The sequence below is a fragment of the Solanum stenotomum genome, chromosome 12 (assembly GCF_019186545.1).
Source record: "Solanum stenotomum isolate F172 chromosome 12, ASM1918654v1, whole genome shotgun sequence".
Taxonomy (NCBI): domain Eukaryota; kingdom Viridiplantae; phylum Streptophyta; class Magnoliopsida; order Solanales; family Solanaceae; genus Solanum; species Solanum stenotomum.
The window spans coordinates 10,735,958-10,745,665 of NC_064293.1; positions in this window are offsets into that span (position 1 = coordinate 10,735,958).

A 9,708-nucleotide genomic window follows, 5' to 3' on the forward strand; every position below is an offset into this window, starting at 1 on the left:
GGGTCGTGAAAAATACAGTGTCAATATCATTCCAGCTTTGGAGGATTATTTAGACAAGCTTGGAGGCCAATAAATTCCTTGGTCTATTCGTTTTCTAAGAGGGAACAAAAAAAAAACAGTTTTTAAAAGGGACATTGCCATTTCGAGAAAGTCTCGACTAACTTTTTCACCAACCTTTTTCCTTGTTTCAAGACTTCCTTATTTAGCGTTTTAACTTGGGATTTCATCCCTTTTCCTTGTAGTCTTATATTTCAGCTTTGTATAAGTCCTAAGAGATAGATTTACTTATAACTTACATATGAAATATATCATCAGAAAATTGACACTTGCCTCTCAGAAGCCCTTATTCTTGTTTTCATTACTTGCTTGCTTTGTGTGCTGTTGTGGACTGTTTTGTTCTTGCACTTTAATGCTATCTCGTTGTTAAGACTGAGCCTTTGAGGAGTTTTGTAAGCCAGTTAGAAATAGGCTCGTGACAATTCCTATCTTTTGAACGTATAAGTGGTAATTTTCTCAATTAGGGGAGTGACTTTTTGCCAAGAGTAAAAAAGAGACGTTCTATTATCCAGATTTTTTAAGAAGATCAACTCAGTCCCTTACTTGTTCCCAAAGGACTCAATCCGACCACTTACACCCACCAACTTTATGTAAAGAACATCAACAATAGGTATACATTTCAACCATAAGAATATTTTAATCAAGTGTGGTTAGGAAGTTAAATAAAACTTGTAGACTATGCAAGTTAGTGAATGTTAAGTATGTAGTTTATAGATTTATTTTCTTAAGCTTTAATTTCTAAGTGCGTTTAATAGCAGTCTGATCTAGGATTTGAAGGTTGTGGGTGCCATATAATTAGGTTGATTGAATTGATCAAATTATTATTGGTTAAGTCTCAACTGTTTGTAATTTTTCGTCTAACTATTACACCCTCCGTCCCAAGTCTTTAATTAGCATGATAGACTTAGAAACATATTGTGTCACATCAATTTAGATGAAGGATTGAAGTACTTTTTTATGCTTTGAAAAAACAGTAAACATTACAACTAAAAAATGTTAGCAAATATCAAATTTAAAACTTCTATAACTTGATATCATATTGGTTTGAATTGTGATCTTTACACATATTACTATATTATATCTAAGATCACATTACCATATTATAATAATGTCTACTAAAGTCTAATGTTACCCATGCCATGGCCTAATGGTATTACCACTGTTTTTTCATGTGTTGATTTCAGGTTTAAGTCCAAGCCCCAACATTTTTATTTTGCAAAAGAGAGGAAAAATGCATTAAAAATAAGCTAATAGAGAGTCAAACTTGTGATCAGGAAGCCAAAAAGTCATTCCTTAACNAGAGAGGAAAAATGCATTAAAAATAAGCTAATAGAGAATCAAACTTGTGATCAGGAAGCCAAAAAGTCAATCCTTAACCATTGGCTGCTTGTGTCAAGGGTTGGCAAGTTTATTATTCATAAGTTTGTCATGCATATATATATATATATATATATATATATATATATACACATGTATATATATAATTTCAACCGAGACCACTGGGTGCCGTGACACCTCCACCATGATACATAGATCCGCCCCTGTATATATATATGTTGCTTTGTGTAAGTCGTTTTTATATGTAATAATTAACTTATTTTATTGTGTTATGAAAAAGGTTTCTTTAATTAACTGTCATTTTCCATTTGCTTATTCTACTGGTGTTTTTTTCTTAATTTTGTTGAAAAGGTTTTATCTTACAAAAATTTTAAATGGATTAAAGAGACACCTTCCTAAGAGTAAATTTCTCAAGTCGACCACTTGATTTTGTGTAATTATTAGTTAATTTAGTTTTATATCAATAAATTAAAGTCACTTAATTTTTATATTTTTCCTTACAAAGGCACTCTAGTTAGATTTGTCACTTAATAATAAGTACTAATATCAAATTAAAGATTCAGCCCGAACATTGTTCACTTTAGTTTCTAATATTAATAAAATTGGTCCTTGTAGCCAATATTGTTTTTCTTTAAAAGTTTACCTCTCACTATAACCATGCACATAGCTGGATGCTAAAAGCAAACAAACACTTTTCTCGAACTCCTTTCTACATATGCTCCTCTTACGTGTAAATATTAATATTCATAAACATGTAAAGAAGAGGAGCAGATCTAGAAAGGAGTTCGAGGAAAATATTAATATATACATATGCTATGTAGTCTTCTATAGAGAAATATCTATAAGTTAGTCTACCAATTAACCAAAAAGGCCATTGAAGCTTATGCAGTCACTAATGTTATTTAATTATTTGTCAAATATTATCACAATTAAAAATAGAGTTTAATTTTGTCTTCCAATTTGATTAGTTAAAGCCCTCCCTTTGTGCGAGCATTTCTTCTATATTGCAAAGGATATATTTTGTTATGTCATAGTGACAATTTCAAAAAGTTATGTTAGGATTCTTAACAACTTCAAAAGGTTAGTTGTAACTTTTTTGTTCTTTAGTTTCTACTCCATAGTTCAATTTAAGGATTTTAGTATTATAGAATATATCAAAAATTATTTTCTTTGTTCCATATAAAAGTAAATGATTGACTGTCGAAGAGAAGAAAAGAGAAAAAATAATCTATTGATAGAGAATTTAATATTTATGCTCACAATGTCTTCTTTAGTATCTTTTGAAAATTTAAAATGTGTTTTAGTTTTTAATAAGAGCAAATGACCAAAAGCCCCTTCAACCTATAGCTAGATTCTCAACTACACATTTATACTTCACGAGTTTTCTATTACTCCCTTGAACTATTTTAAAATGGAATTAATCTCACCCTATATGCTGAGGTGGCAAAGAAAGTGTATTCACTCTCTCAAAAAGAGTGAGAGACAATTTTTTTAATTAAAGCTTTAACTTTGCAAGTAATTTCACTTTTTCATATTAGGATTTTGATTTTTTTTTTTTGAAATTATGTCATCTTTTACTTCTATTTATGTTTTCTTTTTTATTTTCTTTGTCTTCTTTCTTTTTTCTCTCCAATACTTCGCCGGATTTAAGTTATCGAAAAATGCCATGAAAATTCTTCACTTTTCAGCTATCACTAATGCTATCTCTTTCCTTTCTTTCTTTTTCCGAAGAAATTACTCCCCTTCTTTATATTATAGACTTCAATTTTTCATTCTCACCACCAATTTTGCCGTTGTCATGTCACCATTTCCTACTTCTTTTTCCAGATCTAAAAACTATTTGACTATCATATTACCTGTTGCTATTGAATTCACTTTCGATTTTGCTATCATCTCCAACTCCAATTGCCACCCACTTTCCGAAAATTAACTGACCACACTAACTTATAAAAATGTCATCTTCTAATTCTCCGATTGGTAGCCTCAAATTTTATTCAACAATGTTATCATTACCAATTGAATGAGACTTCACTAAACTTATGAAAATAAAATAAAAATATAGAAAGAAGAAGAAAGAAGGCGGAATTATAAAGACTGAATGTGTGCTGAAAAGAGTATATTTATTAATGAAGGCAGCAAGGTATTAAANATTTTCTTTGTCTTCTTTCTTTTTTCTCTCCAATACTTCGCCGGATTTAAGTTATCGAAAAATGCCATGAAAATTCTTCACTTTTCAGCTATCACTAATGCTATCTCTTTCCTTTCTTTCTTTTTCCGAAGAAATTACTCCCCTTCTTTATATTATAGACTTCAATTTTTCATTCTCACCACCAATTTTGCCGTTGTCATGTCACCATTTCCTACTTCTTTTTCCAGATCTAAAAACTATTTGACTATCATATTACCTGTTGCTATTGAATTCACTTTCGATTTTTCTATCATCTCCAACTCCAATTGCCACCCATTTTCCGAAAATTAACTGACCACATGAACTTATAAAAATGTCATCTTCTAATTCTCCGATTAGCAGCCTCAAATTTTATTCAACAATGTTATCATTACTAATTGAATGAGACTTCACTAAAATTATGAAAATAAAAAAAAATATAAAAAGAAGAAGAAAGAAGGCGGAATTATAAAGACTGAATGTGTGTTGAAAAGAGTATATTTATTAATGAAGGCATCAAGGTATTAAATAGAGTTACGGGGAAAATAATAAGACTCCTAAACGAACTGAACTGAAGTAATCTAAATAAATAATAACTGTTGAATTAGTAATGCAATCCTAATACGACTAAACTACTGATCCTAATACTACTAAGCTACTGAGTGATGTCCTAACGCCAGATGTTCTAATACGCCCCCTCAAGTTAGGCGATGAGTCACCAAGCCTAACTTGAACAAATTAGACTCAAAAGCAGTTTTAGGAAGTGCCTTGGTGAGAGTATCAGCAATTTGATCAGCGCCATGGACATGAACAACACGAACCCTTTTGATATCAACATAGTGGCGAACAAAGTGAAAGTCCAGGGCAGCATGCTTCACACGGCTATGGAGAACAGGATTCTTGCTCAAGAATGTGGCTCCAAGATTGTCACAATAAATTGTGGGTAGCTGATATACTGGAATGTGCAGCTCATTTAGGATATTGGTGACCCATAAGGTTTCAGAAAGTGCATTAGCTACAGCCCTGTATTCAGACTCAGTGGAGCGTGAGATAGTAATTTGTTTCTTTGAGGACCAACTAATCGGATTGTGACCAAGAAATAAGATGTAACCAGATGTAGAAACTTTGTCAACAATGTCCCCACCCCAATTTGCATCAGAATACACATGTAGATTGAATTCATCAATAGGAGTAACGCGTAGGCCGAGTTGAATGGTACCACGTAGGTATCGAAGAACACGTTTTACAGTCTTCCAATGAAGGTTTGATGGTGCTTGCATGAATTGAGAAAGCTTGTTGACTGCATAGGCTATGTCAGGTCTAGTGAAGGATAGATATTGAAGCCTACCCAAGACTCGGCGATAATGTGTAGCATCAGTCAAGTGAGTTCCATCAGATAAGGTGAGTAACTCAGATGCACTCATTGGCGTGTTAACACTCTTGCAATCGGTCATTAGCTCATTATTTAAAATTTCATTGACATAATTTGCTTGGGTGAGAATTAAACCGTTAGAGTTGTGTATCACTTCAACACCAAGAAAATAGTGAAGATTACCTAAATCTTCAATAGAGAACTTAGAAGCAAGGGAAGTGACAACCTGATTGACACTTAAAGTATTGCTCCCAGTGATAATAATATCATCGACATAGACAAGGACGAACAATGTATCACCTACACTATGTCTGACTAGTAGTGAGGCATCAGATTTTGTCTTAACAAAGCCCATGGATGAAAGATAACCCGTGAGGGCATTGTACCACGCCCGAGGAGCCTGTTTCAAGCCATAGATCGCCTTTCGCAGGTGACATATATGCATTGGTTTGTCATCACTAGTAAACCCCAAAGGTTGAGCCATGTACACTTTCTCGTCCAGGTTGTCTTGGAGGAAGGCATTATTGACATCCAACTGGCGAAGATGCCAGTTGTGACGAAGTGCCACAGAGAGGACGATGCGAATTGTGGTGGGCTTGACGATTGGGCTGAATGTGGCATAAAAATCAATGCCCGGCATTTGAGTAAAGATTTTTGCAACCAAGCGCGCTTTGTATCTATCGATGGACCCATCAACATTTCTCTTGATCCTGAAAACCAACTTGCAGGATACAATGTTTTTGGTCGGGTCAGGAGGAATAAGTTCCCAAGTCTGATTTTTAATTAAAGCATCAAATTCATGTTTCATTGCATAACGCCACTCGGGGTGTTTTTGTGCTTGTTTGACAGTAGTGGGTGTGACAGTGGGGTTCAATTTGGCTAGGTAATCAAAAATCTGTTTGGGTTTGGTGATATTGTTTTGGGATCGAGTGACAGCACGGGTAGGAGGAGATGGACATTAAGGCGGTGAAGGAGCGAGTTCCAACTCGAGGATAGGACAGGCTTGTTGAGTAGCCATGGGTGTTGGTGGGATGGTGTTTCTACGTTAATAGACATGGAGAGGAGACAAGTTGCTTTGTGTGTTGGTTGGGATCTACGTTTGTGAGTTTGTAGGGAGGTGTGGTAGTTCTAAACATTGGGCAGTAGAAATATAGGAGAGGGGTTATGGGAAATGGGAATTGGGAATTATTGAAGATGAGGAAGATAAAAATTTACCTGGAGAGGGAGGAGTTGTAAGAGGCCAATCTGTTGCGTTCGCTGCTGATGCATTGTCGGATTAGGACTGTGAGTTTGAGTTGTCGCCGGACTGGGCTGGAATGAAGCAGATGGTGATGGGAAAGCTAGAATTGTGCTTGCTTCTATTTCTAATGGAGTTGGCAGATCAGTACCTATGGGAAGTGTGGGTGTGGGGTTCGACGAACTTGGCATTGTTGGTTTTGCCCATTCTAGGTGAGCTGATTTAATGGTAGTATTGGCGAACAATGTCTTAAATGGAAATACATCCTCAACAAATCGCACATCTCGGGATAAATACACCTTTGCAGAAATTGGGTCAAAACACTGGTGACAGTGATGGGATAGTGAGAAACCAAGATAGACATATGGGGTAGATTTTGATTCAAGTTTATTTTTGGAGTATGGTTTCAGCCATGGATAGCATAAACAACCAAAAATCCTTAGGGAGTTATAATCAGGTGATTTTCAAAGTAATCTTTGGAATGGGGATTGATTATCTAGATGAGAGGTTGGAAGACGATTGATGAGGTAGACAGTGTGATGGCATGTAAAAGACCAGAATTGGGGTGGGAGGGACGCCTCAGGTAAGAGTGTTTTTGCAGTTTTGATGATATAACGATGTCGTCGTTCTGCAACTGCAACTCGTTGGGGTGTTTAGGGTGGGGTGAAGAGGTGTTAAATGTCGTGAAGTGAAAGATAGGAGTCAAGACTTTTGTACTCACCTCCGTCATCAGTATACAATGATAAAATTTTAGTGTCAAAATGTTTTTCCATCATAGGATGAAATTTTTGAAAGATCTCTTTAACTTCACTTTTCTTTGTTAGTGTGTAGAGCCAAGTGTACTTCGTATATTGATCAACAAAAATACAATAAAACAACTTTTTGTCAAGAGATAAGACTGGTGATGGCCCCCATAAATCACTAAAAATAATTTGAAGTGGTTTAGAGCTAGACAGTGATAATTGGGTAAAAGGATGCCGATGAACTTTATTAGATAAACAAGAATTACAATGAAAGTTTTTGTCTCGCTCATGAAACGGTAGCGAGAATTTATTAAAAATAAACCTAAGAACTCTAGAGTGAGGATGTCCAAGACGTTGGTGCCAAGTAGTGAGAGGACTAGATGTGGAGATAATGTGAGCTTGGGGATATGAGACAGGCCACTCATACAGTCCACTGTTGGTCCGACCGTGCACCAGTGGCTTCCGCGTTTGCAGATCCTTCACAACAAAGTTAAAAGGGAAAAATTCAATAGACTTAAGATTGTCTTGACAGAATTTAGAAACCAAAAGAAGGTTGCGTTTAATGGAAGGTGCACACAAAGTGTGGGTTAGCTTAAAAAATTATTTGATGCATTTAATTTAGTAGAACCAGTGTGAGAGATAGGAATTTTGTTACCATCACCCATAGAGACATCCTCGTTACCATGGTATGGCTGTAGGTTGTGCGGCTCTGTTGTGATATGATGGGTGGCTCCTGAGTCAACTATCCAAGGGTTGGTGTCCACCGTAAACCCAGCGGCATAGTTGTCTTTCGCTTCAAAGTGATTATGAGAGTTCGAGCAGCAAACATTGGCAATGTGGCCAATTCTATTACATAGTTGACATCGAGTAACACCGTTCGGATTGGAATTGGTCTGCCATTGTGGTGGAGTGCTTGGACACAAATTTTGGCGCCATTGTTGAGAGTTGTTGGTTTGTCTACGATTGTTGCAATTATTGGAGTTGAATTTGGTGGGAGTAGCAACTGCAGCAGTGATGGTACTAGGTAGTTTCTTAGCATCCTCGTGGTGAAGGAAGAGTTCAAAGTCCATTAGCTTTTCAAATAGTTCCTCATAGGAGATAGCCGTATCGCGTGCACGAATGGCAGCAGAGATCTCATGAAATTCAGGACCTAGACCACTGAGTATTTTGACGATGAGTTCAGGATTGGAAACAGGAGCACCAGCAGTGGCTAACTCATCTGAAAAGGACCGTATAGTGTGAAGATATTAAGTAATGGAGTAAGAGTCCTTAGTGACACGGGCAAGCTGATCACGCAAACTGAAGACTCGGGTTTGAGATTTGTTTGCATAAGTGATATGCAAAGCATCCCAAGCTGATTTAGCCGAGTCAGCGGCAGCAACAGTAGAGGCAATAATGGGTTCAACAGAAGCCATGAGGGCATTCTGGATGAATTGGTCCTGACGGAACCAAGTTAGGAAGGCAGGATTAGGAGATATATTTGCGCCGAGAGTAATCGTGCGACGGGGGGACGGAGTGGTTCCATCGAGATGGCCAAAGAGGTTGTAGCCATACATAAGCATGGAAAATTGGGCTTTCCAGGTGGTGAAGTTGTGACCACCACTTAGTTTGATGGGTAATTGGGATGCAGGATTGAATTGAATGATAATATTGGTACCCATCGTGTTATCAACATTGACAACTCTGGGATTGTTGCCATTGTTGTTGCCATTGTGATTGGTCATTGTTGTTGATCTGCGTGAGGAGGAGGAAAAAAATTTGATCATACTCGTTAGAGCGTGAAGAGCCCTGATAGCATATAAAGACTGAATGTGTGCTGAAAAAAGTATATTTATTAATGAAGGAAGCAAGGTATTAAATAGAGTTACAGGGAAAATAATAAGACTCCTAAACGAACTGAACTGAAGTAATCTAAATAAATAATAACTGTTGAATTAGTAATGCAATCCTAATACGACTAAACTACTGATCCTAATACGACTAAGCTACTGAGTGATGTCCTAACGCCAGTTGCTCTAATAGGAATGACCTGGGAGAACCTCGTACTTGACTCCGTTTGTCACCTAGACTCTTTTAATCACGACTTTGTCAATCGAACACTTAAAGTTATTAAAACACGTTATTTTAAACCCCTCTAACTGTTAACCAAACTTATGTGACGTTTATTTGCTGAATAGGATGAAATGTGTGGTTACACGCGTTTAAAAGCAAGTGAAGACAAAAAATTCAATTAAAAAAAAGTATTATGAAAAGAAATACGAAATATTCCCTTGTTGGAATCTTTCCCCATTCATTTATTGTTACTCTTCTTCTTCTTCTTCCTCATCAGTTACGACTGCCGCAATCATCATTGCCCCTCCCCCCTCCTCTCTCCTTCACTTCATTTATCTTTCTCCAATCTTCATCCTTTTTCTATAATACTTGTTTTTTTATTTTCCTATTCTAACACGAGATTTATAGAGAAAAAAAGGGAGAAGAAACAAATAAGAGAAAACAAGATTGAAATGATAAATAGATGAAAAAGTTTGGAAGAGAGAAAAAAATGAAACTCTTGATTGAAAGATTAAAATTTTCTCCACTTTCAATTTTGATAGATCTTTCGGCCAAACAACTCATCGACATTGATTTCTTGGCAATGTCTGCCTCAACGGTGGCTATCTATGAATGAAGTGGCTGGAGAGATATTTTTTCCGGTGAATCAATTTTAAAAGACTGATTTTGAAGATGAATATGAGATTATTTTTAATATATATATATATATATATATATATATATATATATATATATATATATA